This window comes from Microtus ochrogaster, linkage group LG4 (assembly GCF_000317375.1).
Source record: "Microtus ochrogaster isolate Prairie Vole_2 linkage group LG4, MicOch1.0, whole genome shotgun sequence".
Classification (NCBI taxonomy): Eukaryota; Metazoa; Chordata; class Mammalia; order Rodentia; family Cricetidae; genus Microtus; species Microtus ochrogaster.
In genome coordinates, this window is record NC_022030.1 from 37,565,844 (window position 1) to 37,588,466 (window position 22,623).

Below are 22,623 nucleotides of genomic sequence, written 5' to 3' on the forward strand. Positions count from 1 at the left end.
TTGGACTTTCCACAGGGCAGGGAACCCTGACTGCTCTTTGGACTGGAGAGGGAGGGGGAAAAGAGTGGGGAGAGGGGGAGAAGGGTGGGAGGAGGGGGAGGGAAATGGGAGGCTGGGAGGAGGCAGATACTTTTTTATTTCCTTTTCTCAATAAAAAAAATTTTAAAAATTCACAAGGTAATTGTTCCACTGTCTGTTTCATATTGATCTCATAGTCCTAATATTATTTTTCCGAGGTCTAACAGAAGGTCCCATAAAAACAGCAAAAACATATCAAACAACAATAAACAAAACCCACAAATATAACAAAACTAACCTGGGGACTGAAGAGCTCAGCAGTAAGAGCAATGCCCTAAAATGTTGAGGACAGACTCTATCTCAGCATACATGTGACAAGATGCATGTCCCCGCAATGCCTGAATCCTAACTCCCATGTACAGAGACATGAGAATCACTAGTTCTTTCCAGCTTCAAGCTTTGCAGGGAAAAAAAAGATGGAGTCCAAGGTTTCAGTAAAAGCACTACAACAAAAGAGTAGCTAGAAAGCGCTAGTGGAGAATTCTCGATGCCCTTCCATGGCATTGGCCTCTGTGTACACAAAAGGGCATGTTTACCCACATATGCACAAACAGACACACAATCACATACACACAGCTAAGTAAACCTTAAAACCCTAAATAAATTACAATTATATTCAAAATTGCACCATCCTAATCTTTTAAAACTATTTTAGGAACAAACTGAAACTTGACATATTTTTTTTTCAGAAATCAATCACTATCACAAATATTCTTCTTTCCATGAGGATTGGACAGCTTTTGGGGTCTAAAACTTTTTTAGTTTCTCTTCTATCAGAAGTACTTCACAAGAGTCTCAGAATAAGCTTTAATATTATGCATAAAGTACATGAACATTTCTAATTAAATGCTTCTAATTGATATGCATATAATTCATTTATTACATAATTGTTTACATATAAACACTTACCAAGAGTGTTTATAAAATATCTTATTCTTATATGAAATACTGTTTCCTATTATATACAAAGTCCAACCAGTATTTTATTTTTTATGCTTATTCTTCTATGAACTAGTCTATAAAAAGTAACCTTTAACACTCAATTTTATATGTTATTAAACTAAAATTTCCCACGTAATTATATAGAGTATGGCAAAGCAGACCCAAATCTAGTATATTACCTCCAGGATCTACTAGCCGGAGGAGGTGACAGCCATGGCAGGGTATTTATAACCTTCAGCCCAGAATGATATCATCTATACATGAGCTACTTGAAAGTCACAAAAAGTATACTCAAACAAATTTCAAGAAGAGATTTGATACGGCTTCTTTTGTGTGTGTGTGTTCATGTATGTGTAAGCAAATGTTGCAGACAGGCGTACATGTACATGTATACACATGCCTGTGGACGCTAGAGGAGAACCTCGGCTGTTGTTTTGAGGCAATGTCTGTCTTTTTATTTTGTGAGACAGGATCTCTCACTGACTTGAGTCTGTCTGATCACATAGCCCCAGAGATCTACCTATCCCTGGCTCCCCATCACCCAGGTAAAAAGTAGGAACTGGGAATGAAACTCAGGTTCTTGTGCCTTCAAGGCAAGCGCTTCACCTACTTAACTAGGTCTTTCACCTAAGACTTTTTCTAACAAGGTATTTACATTCCAGTATATTTTAACTCCTACTGAGGAAATATATGATATTACTTAAGAGACCACCAAATCTCTAAGATTTAAAATGAAAAGATAATTTCTTTCCTAAAACTTCTTCTGCATAAGCCCATTCTCAGAAGTCCAATTTGAATCCATTTAATTGCTTCTTTTGATGTCACTGTGTTGATCCTTTGGTATTTCATCACATTCTTTAGTGTGCTATTTATATTTTGCTTGATACGTTGTACCAATATTCTTACCTATATTCTGTTCAATAACATAGGCAATCTATGTTTTATGATTGTACTGTCAAAATTATTTCACAAGACTTTGAGAAATATGCATTTGAATGAAAAAAGATAGAGTACCAAATATTTTTGTCTTAACCTTCATGTTCTCTGTATTACACTCAACAGTCAGTTTGTGTCTCAAAATAATTCTTTTTTTGTATTTTTAGAACATCTGAATTTTTTAATCCTTCTTTACAGGTTACCTAGACCACTTTTGATTAAGAAAACTGTAGAAAGTTAGTAACTGCCACAAGCGGACGCCAGGTGGTGGCTCGTGTCAATTTTCCAGAGTCCTGCTTTGCGGGATATCTGAATGCACTGCTCGGGGGCTCTGCTCAAACTTGCTGGAATCACTCATGGCAGATTATAGTCCACAGGTCGCTTTTCCCCATATTTCTTTTTCAACTCTTCAGCATTCTTACAGAATTTTTTTACGGTCCTTAGAGTATTCTTCAGCTAGGTCAGCCTGGAGTGGGTGCTCAGGCTGGGGGTCGTTCACCAGTGCTATGAGGGACTGGATTACTTGGTCGGTTTTGGTGGTTGGCTTCCAGTTTTCAGCACTAATTACCGGCAGAAAGACCTGCCCCTTCTCATCAATGTTAAGGTGGTAGATCTTGGTTTTAAATGTGATCTTGAGTGGTTTGAATGTGTACTCTACTGGAAAGTTGATTTCAATTCTGAAGGCCCTCTTGTCATATGGAGGGTTGTCAGGAACAATAAGCCCTTGCCAAGTCAATAAATTAGCTTCATCAACCTGAATGTTACAGAAGTTTTTCATTCCACATTTGCGGATCTCTTCAAGCTCCTTCATCAGCCTCCTGCTGGCTGCCATCTTGGATCTGGTGCTGCTGCTTTCCCAAAAATCAAAATAATTCTTATAATTTTCTGAATTATATTGCAGTGGAAATTAAAGCTATACAGAATAAAGCAATTAATTGTCTTGTTTCATATAGCTAGAAAGTAGCAGAGTCAAGATTTACATGCAGGAAGTTTGATATACAGTCTAAACAACAAGCATCTGGCTTGTCTAAGTTGAGCATTTTGGCTTTGGGATCACTTATGTAATAATGGTGGATAGCACATCCTGTTAGCTTCTCGGGATCTAGGGTTGTCTAAACTAACAGGGTTCTGATCAGGTTGTCTCCTCAAACTCTTTGGAGTTTTCTGTGTACTTGATTCAAGCCATTTTTTTTCATGGAAAAGAAAAACAACCCCCCTCCCCCCACTGCCCATCAGTTTTATGCATGTGTTTGTCTCTTTTGGAAACCCCTCAACAGCTCAGCAGCTCAACTTTGGATCTGGTTTTGACTCTGTTCTGGCTCTTCCTCTGCAACTGTGATTTTGGTAACTTTCCCTTTGGCTCCACATAGTCCACTCAGTTGGGTATCAGCATCATGACCAACACTCCTGGAGAGAACCGATCTTCTATTCCCTACCACCAACTTCCTCTCTCACTTCATCAGGGCGGGAGCTAGCAATGTTCTATTATTGCTGTAATTGGATGGTGCTGAACTTTAACTGGCCTCTCAGTTTATAGTTTTTAGTGATATCCAATCGGCATTCAGAATATGACTGGTTTTTAACCAATTTATGTGCAAAGTTAGCTTAATATAAAATGTGAACTGGGTGGTATAGAAGAATAGTCACTTGTTTGGCCATCCAGGAAGCCAAGTTTAATTTTAGCCTTGGGAGAATTCAAAATCATTATAATTAGATGAGTATTAAAGCCCACGAGTTAAAAGGACTCTTTTTTAAAGCCTACCCCTTCATTTAGCATCAATTCACAACTGGCAGTTCATTTTCTCAAATGCTCTACCACTGAGCATGCATACAGAGTTGAAGGAGAATATAGCTAGAGTTCAAATAACTAGGAAGTAGGCCATGGCTGGAGGTGAGAGATAGACCCTATAATTAACTTGAATATCTACAGCAATGTAATAAATATGAAATTTATATTTATTTGTGGAAAGGGATATTATACTGTTCCATTAATATGTGTGGTACATATTAATGGGGTGGTTGGTTTTAGGTGATATGTAATGTACCTTGCACACACTGCTTGAATTCTATAGAACAGAAAATAACTGTTTTTGTGCTTTGGTCCCAAGGTTAATGTAAAGCAAATGCCAGAAAATAGATAACCATCTCACAGTCCCTTCAAAATTCTGGGCCAGCTCAGCTTCCATCTAACTCGATGCTTTGCCTCACTAAAAGATGTCAGTTATATGATGTTCAGAGGCACCAAAACCAGAAACAACTATGTGGTTTAGTCTCTGGTTCCACCAATACCTAAAAGGTGTTTTAGATTTAGAAAAGATGTAAAAAAATATGCTTTAAAAATAGGTTTTTTGAGGAGAAAGGATATGCAAATTCCTCTTTTTCCAGAGGCACATTACTGTCAATAGTAGCATCTCTATCCAAAGTAGCTTGCTCTTACCCAAACACTCCTATTACTGTCACCTCTCAGGTTTGTTGTACACAGTGCACTGACAGTACAAATATCCCACCATAAAATCTGTCAGAAAGGCCAGGTGATTTCCTACGTCTTCTGACACGTGCTGTGCCTCACTATCTGCCTGTCAGAACGCCTAGGAGAGGGATCCACTCTCAAGTTCAGAGCAGAGCAGGGAGGACCATCACATGCAGTGTAAGCACTGGCCTCAGCCTTCTGTGAAACCCTGCCATTTGGAACCACAGTCTCCTGCTGGAAAATGCTATTGGCATAAATGGATCACCCAGGTCAGATGGCATAACTTTGGTAGAAGCAGCTAATTTGAAAAGCATTATATTTTTTCTGGTATGACTCTACCTTAATTTTTCTTTATTATGAGTTCTTTGGAAACTTGTAATGTGTTTTATTTTGCCATAGGGAATGACGACCGCCTGGAAGTATATATTCCTGGCTTGACTTGTCTTCATTATATACTACTCTTGTGGGTTACATATGCCTCTATATTCATCTTAAGTTTGTCTTGTCTACAGAGGAATGCTCCTCTTGGTTTCAAAAAGCGACTGATTTTTGTAATTTCAGTGTGATGTACCGGGCAGTCTTTTGTTCACTAGAGGCATTTCCTGGCATCCCATTGGTAGGTCATTGAGCCTTTATGTTTTCTCTCCTTACCTCCTTCTCTAGAAGCATGTGTTTATGAGAGGCCTGGGGAGCAGGTTATTAATACAGGCCCTGCTCTCAAAAAAAGAATGTGGCTAATTTTGTAGCAAATATAACAGGACTTCTAAAACTGGTATACATAGTATAGTCAGTCACCTGGGGACAGTGTGCACTTACCAGAGAATTACTTCTTTGACTCTGGTGCTGTTTCCCACTCAGTTTACCTCAGTGTTTGAAATTATAAGGTAGCATGGTATAGCCATGAACATGGAGAAAAATATCTGAAATAGCAATGATGATTGCATACATGCATATATATATATATATATATATATATATATACCTTATGTTGCTTAATCTTATCCTGGGTTGAAATGTTATTGGATGGAACTGATGTTAATAATTTGGTCTCTGTCGGTCTTCTAGCTGTTTCCTTTGTTTAGAAAAGCATATATACAATATATGGAGCCTGAAGTATTTAAAATTTGTTTTAGATTTATTTATTTTTATTTTATATGCATGAGTATTTTGCCTGCATGTATGGCTGTGTACCATGTGTGTGCCTGGTGCATCTAGAGACCAGAAAAAGAAGGGGATGGATTCCCTGGAGTCACAGAGATATGAGCTGCCACATTGATCATCAGGAAGAATAACAAGTGCTCCTAACTGCTGAATCATCTTCCTAGTTCCTAGTTCCAACTTAAAAGAAAGTACCTTGATTACAGCTTTTTCCTTCTCTCTCCTCTCTCTCTCTCTCTCTCTCTCTCTCTCTCTCTCTCTCTCTCTCCCCCTCTCTCCCTCCCTATTTTCCTTCCTTCCATCTATCATTTCTTTTTTCTGCACTGAACACTGAATCCAACTTACATATACTAGGCCTGTATCCTGCACTGACATGCACAGCTTGATGGAGGAGGGTCATTTGTCTATCTGTTGCTTTCATTGGTTAATTAATAAAGAAACTGCTGGGCCTGATAGGTCAGAACATAGGTGGTTGGAGTAGACTGAACAGAATGCTGGGAGGAAGAAGGCAGTGAGACAGCTGCAATGGAGCCAGCCACCAGGTCAGACATGCTGAATCTTTCCCAGTAAGACACCACCTCGTGGTGCTACCCAGATTTTTAGAAATGGGTTAGTCAAGATGTGAGAGTTAGCCAGTAAGAGGCTAGATATAATGGGCCAGGCAGTGTTTAAAAGAATGCAGTTTCCATGTAATTATTTTGGGTATAAAGCTAACCATGTGGGAGCCAGGCGGGAATGCAGCTGGCCACTCCATCTTCAACAGCTACCGTTCCAGAACCCTGACTCAGGGTATCGAGAGAATGGAGAAATGGCAGGAACATGGATGCATGCAGACATATACATACATACATATATACATGCATATATAATATATGCAGAAAATCTTAGATTTGATTGGTATACTCACTTATAAGGAGGAGCTGCTATGCCCTGGAAGCTGGGTGTGTTTACTATATACAGTTACACAGGGAGATGAAATTGTTACATACAGATCCACAAGGAAACAGGGTATTTGGTTACAGCTGAAAAAGGGGGAGTCTTTCCAGTACACAGTTGAACAGGGAAGCACGTTTGACTATCCTCAGTAGGAGCAGTGTCTGTAGGGAGAGCACGCTTCTGGCCACAAACATGAGGTTGGGGGGGGGTGACTACAGTGGATACAGCTACAGTGGTCATTTTCTGTACACGCTATCAGTGGTCACACTCAGGCTCTAAGGGAAGGCTTGGTTATTTTCCATGGACCTACTGCATTGGGGTCTTTGACATGTCCATCCAGCTCATGTTAACAGAAACACAACACACACATACACACACACACACACACACACACACACACACACACACACACACACTCACTCACACTGAACTTCTTGCACTCAGAGATTCCTCTGCTCCCCAAAGTATTTCTTCGTTTTGAAAGAGTTTTGGTAAATTTGGTAAATTGCTGAGTCTGCTCTTAATAACACTCTCTAATCCACTCTAGTCCAGGCAGCCTTGAGATACATATCTTTTTCTTTTTCTTTTCTTTTTTTCTCTTTTTTGAGACAGGGTTTCTCTGTAGCTTTGGAACTAGCTCTTGTAGACCAGGCTGGCCTCAAACTCACAGAGATCTCCTTGCCTCTGCCTCCTTGAGAGCTGGGATTAAGGCATGCACCACCACTGCCCAACCTAGAGCTATATATTTTTTAAACTTAAATATTTGCTTTTTAACAATAAATAACAGACTTGGGCAGTTTTACCATAAAATCAGTAAACTATGAAATTTAGGCTGCTCAATTTTTCAGGTGGGCACCTTCATGGACCTGAGAAATAAAGGTCTTAACAGTTTCATGTCAGCAATTCTGTTCTTCCTTTTCTGAATGCTGGTTCCTGATATTTTTATGCCTTGTGTTTCCACCGAATGGGATCTGTTCCTGAGCTCCAGGTGCATCTGGAACACATGCTCTAGCATCCCAACTAATGTGAATCTCTCTCAACAGGAAAATAGTGTGCAGGAAGATAATAGTGGCATTTTAGGATATTATATGCATAACAAAATGTCCTTTTCCTACTCACGGAGGTTAAAGCATCCACACCTGGGAATATGGCATGTGGGCTTGTTCATTTACTAGGGGACACAGAATTGTTGGTTCTAAAGATGAAGTTGATGGGTTCTTGAAATAGCTGTAAGGTATCTGAAGTCTGACAGAAGATGGGGAGCAAACTGCAATGCTATTATTTTTGTTTGAAAAGTAAAATATACGTATATAATATAAAATATAAAAACATAAAGAAAAGGATAGTGTTATTTGGCCAACTCCTTCCTTCGACCGAAAGAACAAATCTGCTTTCTTTTACATTTCTGAAGGGCAAAACCTTTTTAAAAGTGAAAATAATATGTATATGGCAATGCTAGTTTAATGCAGATTCAGGTATGAGAAATTCAATGGAAATAAATGAAAAGAACAAACAAATGAATTGATAAAGTTTCTCAGGTGTTTTATATATGACATCATGAAATGGCAAAGGAGGGGAGATTATTAAATAACTTGGAGTATAGACAATGCTTGCACCACAAAGGATATGATGTTTAATCTATTTTCCTTTAATAATTAAGGGAGTTTCAAGAAGAAGAAAGATTTTTTTTTTGCTAAAACGGAAATGGTACATAAAATATATAGGTCTGTGTGGTAGTTTGACTTACTCGTAGGCATTAAATTAATTTGCTCCAGCACAGTGCACTCTCTGCCTAGGAAGAGTGAGTAGAGGTCAGGAACCTAATAAGAAGAGGCTCTCTGTGATTCTTAGTCATATGGAGAGCCTTCATTCTTCAGTGGTCACTGTTACAATAAAAGTCTCCTTTGGAAAACTGTTTTCCATAGCTTTTCCTCTCTACAATGGAAAATGTTCTTGAAGAACAATGTTTATTGCTTTTCTTCTTTGGGGGTTATTTTATGAGGTGATTATTACAAATTATTAAAAGAAGAAAATAGAAATGGGAGGAGAGGAAACACAAGAGAAACAACAGTTTTCAGGCAATGACTTCATTGTTGAACTTGCACATTTGAGTCTGCTTGGTGACAGACAATTTTAATAAGAAGAGAAAAACATCTAAACATAAAAACTTCTCATGTAAAGTCAAAGCATTGAGACCATGAATCCTAAGGCTAGAACATTTAGTGGTAGCAACTGGAGTTTGCTGTGCCTCAGTTTCTCCATACATCAAATGGAGACTTCCTGTGCTATAAAAAATGCTGAGTGTATGCTAATCTAAGTTCTTTACATAACATCAGGAATCACACAGTAATCTCAAACTGGGAACTGTTATCTTCTCTTTGATTTACAAATGAGGCACTGAGAATTAAATAACTCTCCCAAGAACATATTGTCAGTGTGGTTGAGCCCGGGTGGCCCAGTCCTAGAGCAATGAAACACCTAAAACAAGGCCTGGCACATCCTAACAGAATATCCCATGACTCCTACTGTTGTAGCAAAGAATAAAAAGTCTTCTCTGTACTATTTGATCATGAACTCTGGATTTTTATGACTGTCTCTTGTTGTCATTGTTGAAAGTATAAACATTGAAATGAAACTCAGTGATGGGAAGTCTGCAAAGGTTTCCTGGATGGAGGACTTTTAAACTAAGTGTTGACCCAGGGCTAAGAACTTGGTTGCGGGCACTCAGGTTATCCTCTCTTTGCATAGCCGTGTATCTTTGGATACTCTTCACTGTTGCTGATAGAGGAAAAAGCCAGATGCTTTGAGAACCGGATCAGCAGATGGCAGGTTGGACGATATATTGCATAAGCTGAGGAAATGGAAAGTTTTCCTGCCTAGAAGACAGGTTCTCTCACTGGCGTGTAAGTACATACCTTCTGCTCTAAGAAGAACGAGGAGTGTTCCTTAGGAGGGCATCCAAAATACTGAAGACATGCTTGTATAATCAGGGTGAGGAGGTGGAAAGCAGATACCCCTTGTGTTGAGGAGCACTGCTCCAAACGCCCTTCAGCATCCGAGACCTCCTGTGATGCTGCAGCCTTGCACACTCCCTTAAAGCAGAGGCCATCCTGGAGGCCGGGAACGACTCTTATTAGTTGTCCTATTTACTTTCTATAACCTGATATGTCACAAGATCACTTTAAGATAAAGTACTGACAAGTTCCAAAATTATTTAAGTAGCAAAAAAAAAAAAATCTCTATGCAAAGACAAGCTTTAAGGGAAAATGTATAACAGACACAGTCCAGGAGGTAAATAGTTTGCCTTGGTGAAAAGCAAACTACACAAACTAAAGACTGATACATACCTCAAATCAAGTCTATTTCATTTGGACTTGTCTGTGTCTTTGATTGGTTCATCTGTGAAGGAGCAGAGACTTGCTTTTAAAGGGGATTTGTGAGTTTATCTTAATCAGTTTAGAAGCTCAAATTTAAAGTAATGACACTGTCTTAAATACATACACCTCACCTTGAGGGTAAAGGTAATACATCAGCAATAACAACTTGATATAACAAGTTGTTTTATCAACAAGATTGATGGAGAGTTTGCCCAGGGCATGAGTTATCTTAACAGATTCTGCTTGTATCTTCCAGAAACTTTTCTTATCTAAACCTTAGTTTATGTACCATTCAGAGTGTTTTAAGAAACTTACCACTTCATATCTTTTAAGATTTCCTATCTTCCTTGTGTTTTACATAATCTCCATTTAGGCTTAATGCCAGTGGACCCACCAGTTGTGGGAGGACTTCTTCTCTTGAAAGAAGTAAGAAGAGGTCTACCTTTCTTAAGGAGCACCAAGGATGAACCAAAGCAGGGTTCTATGAAAGTTCTTCTGGGGAATCAAAGAATTTCAAGGGCTCACTTCTAGAGCATAAGTGAGAAGTTACTTAATATGCATGCAGGTGACCCCAAGGCACCCATATCTCTGAAAGTCTCATTCCAGCATGAACGACAGTTTTTCTATAGCTGCAATGCTGGAGACTCATTTCAGTGACCCTTCCATGGTCTGTATACTCTATCCCCACCTGAGACCATGATGACACATGCAGTCAGGACAGCATCGTATACAGGACATTGGGAGGTGAAGGAGGTAGAAGCTAAAACCTTAGGTATGAGTCCAGTGATATTTCCATCAACAGTCAGCAGTTCCACTGACAGGAGCTGCATATTGGTAGTTACATCTACTCTGATGAAATGATGTCTGTCTAGAAAGTCTTCTACTCCCACCTCCTAGACTTTTCAATTTGCATTCTTTCTGGCTTGGATTTATCCCAGGAAACATTTTTCTTCAAGGTTTAATTGAAATGGTTCTCCCTAGGAAATATTCTTTCTTCTCTCAGACTATGCCTCTGAGCTCTTAGAGCATACCTCTTCATGCTGTATGCTCACTTTCCATCCCTGGGATGAAAGTACGTAGCATAAACAATGAAAGGAAGCATCTATTTTGGCTCACAGCACCAGAAGTGTCAGCCCAAAATTTCCTAACTCCATTGCTTCTGAACCAGTGGTGAGCAGAACACTAAGACAGAGAGCCCTACATAAAGCAAATGATTCTCCTCATCACAGATTGGAAGCAGAGAGAAAGACACAAACTGTAAGAATCACTATGTACACTTCAATGAGAAGTCACTGGGACTTCCTTCTGCTAACCATGCCTCATCTTTTAAACTAAAAATCACATCAGTAGATTAAACCATTTGTGGAAGTAACTGCACAACTAACCCTTTTAGATCCCTGTAGCACCATCAGCTGGGGACCAAGTATGTAGCAAATGAGATTTACAGGACGTTTCCTATCCAACCTACAACAATTTCTGAAACCTTTCATCAGTGAAAGGCTTAGAGAATTATTTGTGACAATCTTACATAATTCCTGTCTTTTCCAGTAGACCACATGTCAGTGAAGGCTGGCATGTTATCTTGTTGTTCACCTCTATAGACCCAGACAGAAGCACAATGTGTTGAACTCAATGAGCTTTTTGATAGACTATAATTGCACCTCTGAGACACCTGTGACAAAATAGGGAATAGACCTCAGTATGGAAAAAGACCCAGGTGTGGGGGCAGGCATAGCCAATACTGGTTTGGGGGATGCTTGGAACTCCTTTATGAAATGAATTAGTAACAGCAAGAGATAGAGAAGCCCAACAAGCCAACCTCGTGGGCCTCTTCTGTTCCAGGCGTTTTTACACCTGGGATATCTCTCCTCAACTTTTCTAAGCAAAACGTCTAGCCTGTGGATGCACATTGAGAAATTATTTGGAGATACAAAGGGACAAGGACACAATGCTCTTTCTTCATTTAGCAAAAGAGACTGGAATTCACTATGGAGTCTTTCAGTGAGCACAGACCCATACATGTGATTGATGGAGTCTCAAAAACCAAGCCATTGTGACTGAGGGGAAGGGGCCATCTCCAAGGGTTTCTCTGCCATTGTTGTCTTTTCAAGCATCCCCTCTTCCACAAGAGTACTACCATCTGAATGCTAATACATTACCACAGTTATAGAATCTGTTGCGCACAGCACCAACAGTCATGAGCGCTAATGGTGCTTATTACACCAGTGTTGAGCCTCTGGATACGGCCCCATAAAACCTAAGGTTAGGTCATGAAAAATGTAGGTTCTATTTGGCAACACATATATTTTGGTTTCGAGAGATTGAACATTTCTACACTGCGAAGTTCTGTTAACAAAAAGCTATTTTGCAAAGATGATTTATGCTTCTTTGCCATTTGTAATGGAATTTACTTCTTAGTCAAACATAAAACAGGTTAGAGCCATTTGTTATTAATCAGATTGCTTGGTGGATTTGATCTTTCTGGTCATTGACATCATTCATGAGGGCAAGCTGGAAATATTTTAATTATTTTCTATTCACTACATGGTTCTGACTCTGACTACAGGGCGGATATCCGATGATTCTGTTGCTGCGGATCTTGGCTAACAAATCACTGTGATATTTACTTTTCTTTTTCCAAATCTTCAGGGAAATAAATTTATGGATCATTTAACCTTTTGCCCAAGGAACAAACCCAAGTCAGATCTGAATTAATGTTGCTCCAAAGACACAAGACAAAGTCTGGCTTTCAAACGAAAGTGTCAGGTTAAGCAATACTCTGTATAACAGAGTTGGAACTACTGTTCCTTAGGATTATAAAGGTGATCCAGCCCTTGGTATGTTCACATGATGTCCAACAGATATCACTCGTTTCATTCTGCATTGGTTAACTTGAATTAAGCAATGAATCTCCTATTTCTTTAACTGAATTCCCCACAGCCAGAATCCTATAGGTACCAGCTTTTCCCTGGAGACGACATAGGTTCTGATGCTGCCCTCACCTGGATACCCTAAGCTGGCTTCCTTCATTGAATCTGTCCTTACTCAGCATTCAAAGTGTCAATACGGAAGCTTCTGACTTCTACATCCCATTTCAAAGGGTGCCAGATATGCCAAAAATGGGATGTTTCATCTCTCTGCTGGAATAATGTAATTTCTTGGGCATTCTGCAAATATTTTATTTAAACTGAAAGATGTTGGCAGAATAAAGGCAACTGTCTGTGGGAATTATGCCTCCTCACGTCTCGCACTCTGCTGCAAAAAGACTCTGCCCACATTGGGAAGTGTAGTTGCTCTTTTGTAGCTGGAAGCACTTTACTAAGAGAAAATCACTTCATGATTTTTTTAAGTGACGAAGGATCTGGTTTGATGTGGAAACTGTAGGAAGTTTTGATTCAGCATTTATGTTCTTAATAGCAACTGAGAACTTGAAACTATTTTTAAAATGTGTGCTCTCTGTCTATTCATTTGAATAATTCTTTGAAAATGTTTTTAATATGCCTTAAAACACACAGGGACTAGGGGTGGTGGTTCCATGTGTGGAAATGTCTGCCATGTGAACTTGAAGACTTGAGTTCTGATCCTCAACTCCCACAAAACTGGGTGTGACTATTCATGCTTTCAACATGCATAAAAGAGAGGTCAGAACAGTTGGTTTCCAGCACTCTCTGCCTATCCAGCCTAGCAACTGTGGCTCTAGGTTCAAAAATAGATAGAGGAGAACATTTCTGAAAACTAGCTTTCTACAACCATGTCTACTATAGGAAGTGCCCTCAGGCTGACACATGTGTAAACATGGGCAAATGTAATGCATATACTCCATGCAAAATCATTTCATAAACACAATGATAATCAAGTGTTTGAAAAATACTGCTTCTTAGAACCATTTTTATTAAGCGGAATGGTTTTCATCCTGCCTTCTCCCACAAGGTGGAAAGGAGGGTTTTACATGTACACTGAAGAATGTCTGTAGGATCAGGAGGCAGAGTGGAGAAATTACCCACACTCAGTGGATTCAGTAGCAAGCCGGGACCTCTTTTCCCTTATTTACTGAAATTGCCTTAATAAATCTTCCTCTGGAGAGCAAGAACCAATTACATTAATGTGGGAGAGGAGTAAGAATAGATTCATGTCAGGGAAAACATCCACCGGACCTGGTGATGCAAGTAGGGGTGACCATGATCAAATCGTAGTCACTGGCTGACATTCATTGTGACATTTGTCATCACTGCTCTCTGCTCTCGACTCTCAGCCTCTGAGAGAAGATGTTTAGTGAATTCCTGGAGCTTGTAAGCCATCTCATTTGCTCATCATTAACTGCTAGTTTGTCGCTAAATTAGAAATAAATTAAACAAAGTATATACTAGTAAATTATCTCTGGAAATTGACTCTAACAGGGTCTTTTCTATTTTTTATTAAAAATTAAAAAAAGAATTTCAAGTCTAATTTTGTTGTTAGTTTTCTACTTATTAAACCTCTTACTCATTATTAACAGTTCTTGAACAATAAAGCAGAGGCAATCACACAGGACTACATAAATTGCAATTTCAGTAGTTCAATAGAAGTGTTTCTGAAAATTGTTGTAGGCATTTTCTGCAGATTGCAAGCAACTGGAAATGCTTTTCAAACACTAACATTTCGCAAAACTTGAAAATTCATGTGATGCTTATTGCGTAAGAAAGACTCCATAAACACCAACACTGAAACTCACACTATGTCAAAGGTCATCACCGTAGGTTTGGTCTGCCTTGTCCGCAGTCACTAAAGTGGTCCATGACTGTTGCTAAACACGGTGTCAGTCTAGCAACTTTTACCATCATCTTATTGTCTTGCTCTGCCATTTCCTTCCCTTCTGCTTACAACATGCAGGCTTAAAAAGTTGTCAGTTCTTTTATTAGTTCACTTCTTCATACAACAAAAATAATTTGCTATGGGTCAGCCCACTGTACTTGAATGCATTATTCATAAAATGAAGTGTTTGTCCTCTTAAAACTGTAGTCTAGCCTGTTCTCATCAATTAATTAAAAAATAGCTGGAGCTGTTTTTTCAATGCCTACTCTAATCTATATGTTGTAGCATGAATAATATAAACCCAAAGACAGAAATTGTGGTTCAATGTGAAAAGCAGAACAGCAAAGCAGGCAAGCCATTAGAGAAATATTACCTCTGCCAACACTGGGTGACTATAAACTAAGTAGCCTAAGCCTCTCTCTCCTCTCATTTTATATTCCTTCTAGTTCTGGGGTTAAAGGCGTGACTCCCTAGTACTGGAATTCAAGGTGTAGGCCACCATAACCTCAATTTGTTTCTATATTGATCTTGGGTAGCCCATGGTACCCTTGAATCCACAGAGATCCATCTGCCTCTGTCTCCCAAATCTTGGGATTAAAGGTGTATGTCACCATTTCCTGACCTCTAGTGGCTTTAACTTTCCCTCTGGTCTTCAGGCAAGATTTATTTATTAAAATACAAATAACATACCACTATAATACATAGGTTTGGGCAAACTGTGTGCTATTTCTATAAAGATTCAGAAAAAGTATAATTATTTTTTTTCTTCCTTTTTTTTTTGTTCAAGACAGGGTTTCTCTGTGTAGCTTAGAGTCTATCTCAAAACTCACTTTATAGGCCAGGATGGCTTTGAACCCACAGAAATCTGCTTGCCTCTGGCTCCCAAGTACTGGAATTAAAGGTGTGTGCCACCACTGCCTGTTTGCATTCTTTTTCTTTAAAGCTCATCTTCTGCAAATGATTGGGACCTTGGCAGGAGACACACCCATTTGGCAGAACACATTATCCACTATTCCAAAAATAAAGTTGTCATTTTAGGGTTTTCTTTTTAATTGATTTGGTGAAGAGATGACCTAAATGGGTCATTATGGTTCTAGATACACTGCAACCTTCTTCTGAAGATGGTCTTGAGAAACCATCTGTCATCTCTAGTTCAACCAATGATGGGAAAACTTGATTCTTTTCAGATTTCTATATCCCAGTAGGACATTTTCTATAAGGCTTAGCATAAACCTGAAATCACACGAAGGGAAAGTCTAGTAGGTCAGCTCTACCCTGTTATTTAACAATTGTGATAGCTTCTATGAGTACCATGGGAAAAAAAAGCAAGGAATTGGGATTCATATAGCATAAAGCTCTGATATTTTCAACCCTGGCTTAACACTCAAGTATTTTCTTCTATAAAATTGTAGAAAAATGCACTGGGCATTTGGAGAGTAATTGAAATATTTCATAAAATGTGCAGCCCACTCCATACTTGTAAATATTCCATTAATGTCTGTTCTGTATTCTCTTTTTGCCATGTGTTACTTTACTGTGCTATAGAGTTAGGTGGGCCGGACTTTCCTTAGAATTGTCATATCACATACTTGTAAAACACATATTAGAAATAAGATTTCAATTAAAGGCAAAGGCAGTGATGCACAGACAGAAATGCTGATTATCAGTTTTCAGATGGAATATGCCAAATCGAGGAGTGATTCACATGAGGGTCTCTGCTGTCAATCTAATCCAGAGTTCAGTGACCTGCAGCAGGTATGCCAGACGTTACTCTGATGAGCCAAGGTGCTGGGCACACTGCCATTCTCCAGGTGGAGAAAAGTCCAAACAAATTGCCAGGGCCTGGCAGAGTGAGTCATGCGATTATATTAACTGCTCCTTCTATATAACAACTGTCCTTACAGAGCAGTGGGAAACGTTGTCAAGGAAAAGCTAGAGTGTGCTTCTTAGAACTGAGAGAGACTAAGGTCAGAGTGTCATTCTCCTGCTCACAGGACTGGCATTTCTAGTGTCCTATCTGACATACATACTCTTTCTCTCTCATCACAGAATCCAGGTTTGTGCTAGCATCATAGACACCCTCAAGGGAGGGTCCCAGGATGGGCCCGGATCAGTCTATCATGGCAGATATGATGCCTAGCTGAGCTCTTGCTTTCTGAATGTGAACCAGAAATGCAACTCCAGTTCTCCATGATAGCCTTCCCAGCTTAATAAGGGAATTGCTTTTAGGATGAAGCTAACAGACCAGAAATACAAGCAGAGAGAGGGAGAGAAATTAAGGGCTATCAATGATGACATTATTGAAGTAGTGATGTTCTGGTCCTTCAGTGTACTGTCTTGCCATTTAACCATGTAGCCAGTTAAATTTCCAGCTACTCAAAGTCAAAAGATGTATTCCTAACATTGAGTTTGCCTGTCATCTTTATTTTCCATCATGCTGTAACACATCACCATAAATTCTGTGACTTCAAACACACAAATTTGCTTTCTCATGGCTCTGGAGATCAGAAGCCTGAAATCTGGAGAAGGATCCATTTTCATGCCTTGAGCAGCTTCCATGGGCTGCTTGCCTTCCTTACCTTGTGGCCATGTCAGACTCCACTGTCTATTTCTCTCTTCACATCAGCTTCAGTCTTAACTCTCCTGCCTCCTTCTTACCAGGACCTTCTGTGATTATGTTGAGAGCCCAAGATAATCCGGGGAAGCCCTCATCTCAAGAGCCCCACTTTACCACACCTGTGGAATTCCTTTTGCTCTCTGTAAGTGATCCATACTCCTTCCTAAGGATTGGGGTGGGGATATGTTTAGGATGGCTATTATTCTATGGTTTGCATCTGTTGATTATGGTCAAACAGCTGTGTTCTCAAGCAAGAGCCTTAACACTGAGCACTAAGAGGAGGCCATAGGCACATAGAGAGGATTGTCGACCCTAGCTTCTGTTTGGCTTGTTCTGTTGGGAAGGCTTATCTTTCACTACAGATACCACAGACAATATACTAGATTATTATCAAGAAACAAAGGTAAGGGATCTCTATTTTTATTTTAATCTTATGATTTTAGGTGACTCTAAAACCTTTTTTTTGTTGTTGTTGTTGTAATTCTGTTTTTCTCAAGACAGGAAGGCTTGAGAAAATGCTTGAGAAATCAGAGTAGTGTTAAATATTCCTGCTTAATATATTTATAAATTAATTCACTTCATAATGTGCTTTTTTGTTCCATTCTTTAATCCAAAAATTTAAAGAACATGGAGGACCACAAGAAAGCCCATATCACCCATAGTGTGACTGCTTTTATTTTTTTCTTTTTCTTTTCCATTTTCTTTTATTTATTTTTTATTTATTAAGGATTTCTGCCTCCTGCCCGCCACCGCCTCCCATTTCCCTCCCCCTCCCCCGATCAAGTCCCTCTCCCTCATCAGCTTGAAGAGCAATCAGGGTTCCCTGACCTGTGGGAAGTCCAAGGACCGCCCACCTCCATTCAGGTCTAGTAAGGTGAACATCCAAACTGCCTAGGCTCCCCCAAAGCCAGTACGTACAGTAGGATCAAAAACCCAGTGCCATTGTTCTTGAGTTCTCAGTAGTCCTCCCTGTCCGCTATGTTCAGCGAGTCCGGTTTTATCCCATGCTTTTTTCAAACCCAGGCCAGCTGGCCTTGGTGAGTTCCCGATAGAACATCCTCATTGTCTCAGTGTGTGGGTGTACCCCTCGTGTGACTGCTTTTAAAATAGCCTGCTTTTTAGAACTATTTCACACTTAAGAGGCATTACTGGGTCTGTAGTACTGATAAAGTAAGAGAAGAGCACCAGCTAAAGCGATAGACTAGCAGTTATGACAGGGTGTCTAGTCGTAGACAGTGTTAAACCGAGGAAGCACAGCACAGTATTTTGGCTTCTCCCCTTTTCTCTTATCTCAGCAGTAACTCCTGTCTGCTTCACTATCAGCTTCAGACATGGAAAAACCAGGAAAACAAACCAGAGAAGGGATGATGGTACACAGCTTCTAACTTTCCATGAGAAATTATCTAAATATCTAAAATCTGTCACTGTTTTGATAGATGACTAAGCACACTAAGATGACCTTTTACTTCCTTCACTGTTACCACAACTTGATCAATACAAATATTTCATGAAAAGTACTGCGGCAGAACGCTTTTTTTTTTTTGCAAACATGATTTATGAGTATGTGAGATTATGTGTATGTATGTATGTGTTTGCAAGTGTGTGTGTATGCATGTGTATGTATGTGTGTATATGTTGTATGTGTGCATTTGTGTATAAATATATGTGCGTATATGTGTAAATGCATGTGTATGTATCATATGTGTGTTTCTGTGAGTAAATATATGCGTGCATTTGTGTCTAAGAATGTATGTATGCATGTATGTGTGTATTCTCATGTTTGTATTTGGGTGAGTATACATATGAGTGTATGCATGTGAACGTGTGTATGTGTTTATGTGTAGGGGTATGTGGGTACATGTGTGTATATATATGTTTGTGTGTGTGTTCTTGCCCACGTGTGATGGGATTTGTATAAGTGTCTAGGTGTCTAGTGTAAATTCATTCATGGTCTAAGAGACTCCTTGTTGCTGGATGTAATGTGTCACATAAAACTATTTTCTAGTCTCTGTAAATGAAGAGAGAATGTAAATGCCCACACAAGGAAAGGGGAACCAAACCCATTTTTTAAACGAACATGTGACAAATACCACATAGGAAACATCCTAGAAGCCACTGTAGCCCACTTCAGTGACTGCTTAGCTTTTACATTTTCTAACATTTTCTTTATGTTTCCTTAGAATTGAAACCTGTTTTTGGAATCCACACTAGAAAACTATTTCAACTCTAGTTCCTTTTCAAAATTGGTTAGCGCTGGGAAGGCCAGTAAAAGCCAGAGAGAAAGCAAGGCAGGACCGTTCTACTCCTTCACCTTCAACAGCTGCTGAACACTAATTTTGTGGCTGGATAAAAACAAGGAGGTCTGTCCTATGTTCTCACATGTGCATTCAAAGACCTGGTTCCATTCCAGCAGACTAACACTACATATGTCTTCAGAACATATTTAAACACATATACATAAGATAAAAATGAATCCTTCAACAATAAACTAAGGGCTCAGATGCTATTCAGGAATTGGGGATCCAAGCATCTCTCCTATGTGCACAAAAATGAGAGAGGAAATGCCTGCTCTGAGGATGGAACTCAGATTTATTGAGTATGCACTAAGAATTACTCATCGAGTGAGATGATTTTGTTTGTGGTGTCTGATTTAATCGAATGAAGGATGCATCTACTTCAGTGCAACTTTGGTGCGGAAATCAAATGTTCTCTTTCATATAATGATTAGCTGAGGAAATTACCCTAGTGCGGCTGTTTGGGATGCCTGATTATTCAACATGTTTGCTCCTGGGGCTGCAGGTGCAGGCTGCCTCTCCAGCATTTTGTACATTTTGAGAAATTTAGTTCTTGATGTTCTGCTTGGCTCCAGTTCATCTGATAAAAGACATTATGCCATAAAATACTTTAGAAGAGCAAGTTTGTCAGCAATGGAGCTGTAGGAATTAGCTGGCCAAACCTATCAATATGGACACAGCTTTTAATTCTGTTGTGTGCCCAGATGTGGGTGGTGCCTGAGATTTGTCATCTTGATCAATGTCCAGTTAGTTACATTTTATGCTCCTGATCAGACTCTGACACAAAGGGTTTTGAAAATTTTACTTAACTTGAGGATTTGATATGAGGAAAATCATTTCCATATTTCCTTTGTGGTGTATGACTGTTCTGTAAATTCATCTAAAATAATTAGTCTAAAAGTAGTGTGTATAACGGTCTTGCAGACAAAACCCCAATTTTTTTACACAAGCAGCTCTCCTGCTACCCTGCCCTTTCTCTATGTGTATGTTTTGTTTCTAGCTCCTGCTCCTTCTGGTAACCTCTCCTCAGGTATCCCGAAACATCCTAGTTGTACTTGTTTTTTCCTCCTTTGCCATGTCTGAGGTACTTGTCTCCGAATCCCTGGAACACAGTTTAGGTTTTGTGCATGCTGATAAATGGAGGAACAGTTTCATATTCTTTTGATTATAATGATGATTAATGAAACCTCTGTGATGAGAACGTAAATTCTGACATCCATTTATTTTCATTCATCATTGGCAAGAGATTAAAAAAAAACTGTGAAGCACAAGTAGTAAATTGCCCACTTTCTCTCTGCCTACCCTTCAAGAGAAAAAGATATTCTTTCCACTTCTGCCTTCCTGTCAGCAATGTCTTCTCTCTCTCTTCTCCTTCTCTTTCTCCCAGTCTCTCTCTGTCTTTCATTGAATGACCTACCAGAACTTCGGGATTCACATGTAAGGACTATTAATTTAGTGGAGAATAATTTCTCTGTTGCTAAATAAATGATAATTAATAGTTGAGCCTTCCAGGTCATTCCTTTATAACAACTTAGATATTTCTCTCTTCAAAATTGATAGATAATTTATTAAGCTTCATCCTATATGAATTCACTTGATTGGATATTGTCCTGAGAGGTAGATTTGCATTAGAAGAGGACAATGTGTGACTCTTACAATCAGTTTCACGGCTTTGTGGCCACATCTGTTGTGATTAACAGTGTCCCAAAAAGGAAATTAAATCCTGTATTTTTGCTTTGGTATAAAGCATTTCTTTATCACCTTTATAATATGTGTTAGCTATGAGTAACAATTTAAAGATATTAGGAAAAAAATAATATTACCCAAATTTTCAGTATTTTGTTTTAATAAAAGTTTTTCTGAAATAATATTTTTCATTATTAATACAATATCATTTAATTTAATATCACCAGGATTTTATAATGAACACATTTGTGTTTAGACCTTTTGAGGTTTGTTACCCCTAGTTTTTCCTAGTGTTTCCTAGTCACCCAGAATGAACATTGTGACTACCCGTCTCACTTGAATACTGTTCTGGCAGTCCAGAGCTTTGGTGCACATATGTAGACTACTATTTATTAGTGAATGTTATTTGAAAATTTTGATTTATGTGTTTTATTTCTAATCTTTAAAGTAACAGGAAAAATAAATGATTTATTTTCTTGCGATAGTATTTATTTGACAAGGACAGGCAGTGAACAGTGGTAACAGAGAAGCAGTGGAAGTTTCTACTTCACTATAACACACACACACACATACTAGATAGGTTTTAGATAGATGACAGATACTCGTTTCTTTACTCCTTTCAACTAGAAGTCTTGATATAGAAGATACTATAGACAGAACAACATATTCTTTTGCTATAAATCGCAATCTACTTGAACCAAGTCTTTGAAATCTACACGATTCTATCTGAATGTATGGATAAATAGCACAGAGAGCACTTTTGTGCTGACCTTGACACCCACCTCAGAATCCTTGGTACAAAGCTGGCGCTTTGTCTTTTTAACAATTCTCAGAGGTGCATTTCAAGTCTCATTAAACAGAAAAATTACTTGTTGTTCACTTTTAACTTCAAGCATTTGTTACATCCATGATTACAAGCAGCTTAACTTTTCTGTTGGTTTTAGGAAAGGAGGTTTGGATTTGCTGAATTGTGAAACATGAATGACAGAGATGACTGCTGATGCTGTCATCCAGTACTCCATGGGAAAGATGGGAGCAGAGTTTGTCCCATTTGCTGCATGAAAAGTAACTAGATAAAACTATATATTACTCATACTATTCCTATTGTAGAAAAACAACTTAACCAGTGTGGAATTCAAGTTGTTAATGGGCTTTATGATTCTGAAGTTTCAAGCCCAGTGTATAGGGAATCAGTCCTATCTGATTCATGTATGCACACACTTGCTGGTACAAACAGAAGAGACTGATGTGGGAGTGATTTCTTATTAATAAAGAAACTGCCTAGGCCCATTTCATAGGACAACCCTTAGGTAGGCGGAGAAAACAGAACAGGATGCT

At 39.0% G+C, this 22,623-nt stretch overlaps 1 protein-coding gene and 1 pseudogene across 1 annotated transcript in view; both read right to left on the minus strand.

Moving 5' to 3' along the window:
* Positions 1-22,623, minus strand: part of Spag16 (sperm associated antigen 16) — a 1,047,686-nt gene that overhangs the window by 21,762 nt on the left and 1,003,301 nt on the right. The window lies entirely within an intron of this gene.
* On the minus strand, positions 2,114-2,808 carry LOC101986015 (annotated as a pseudogene).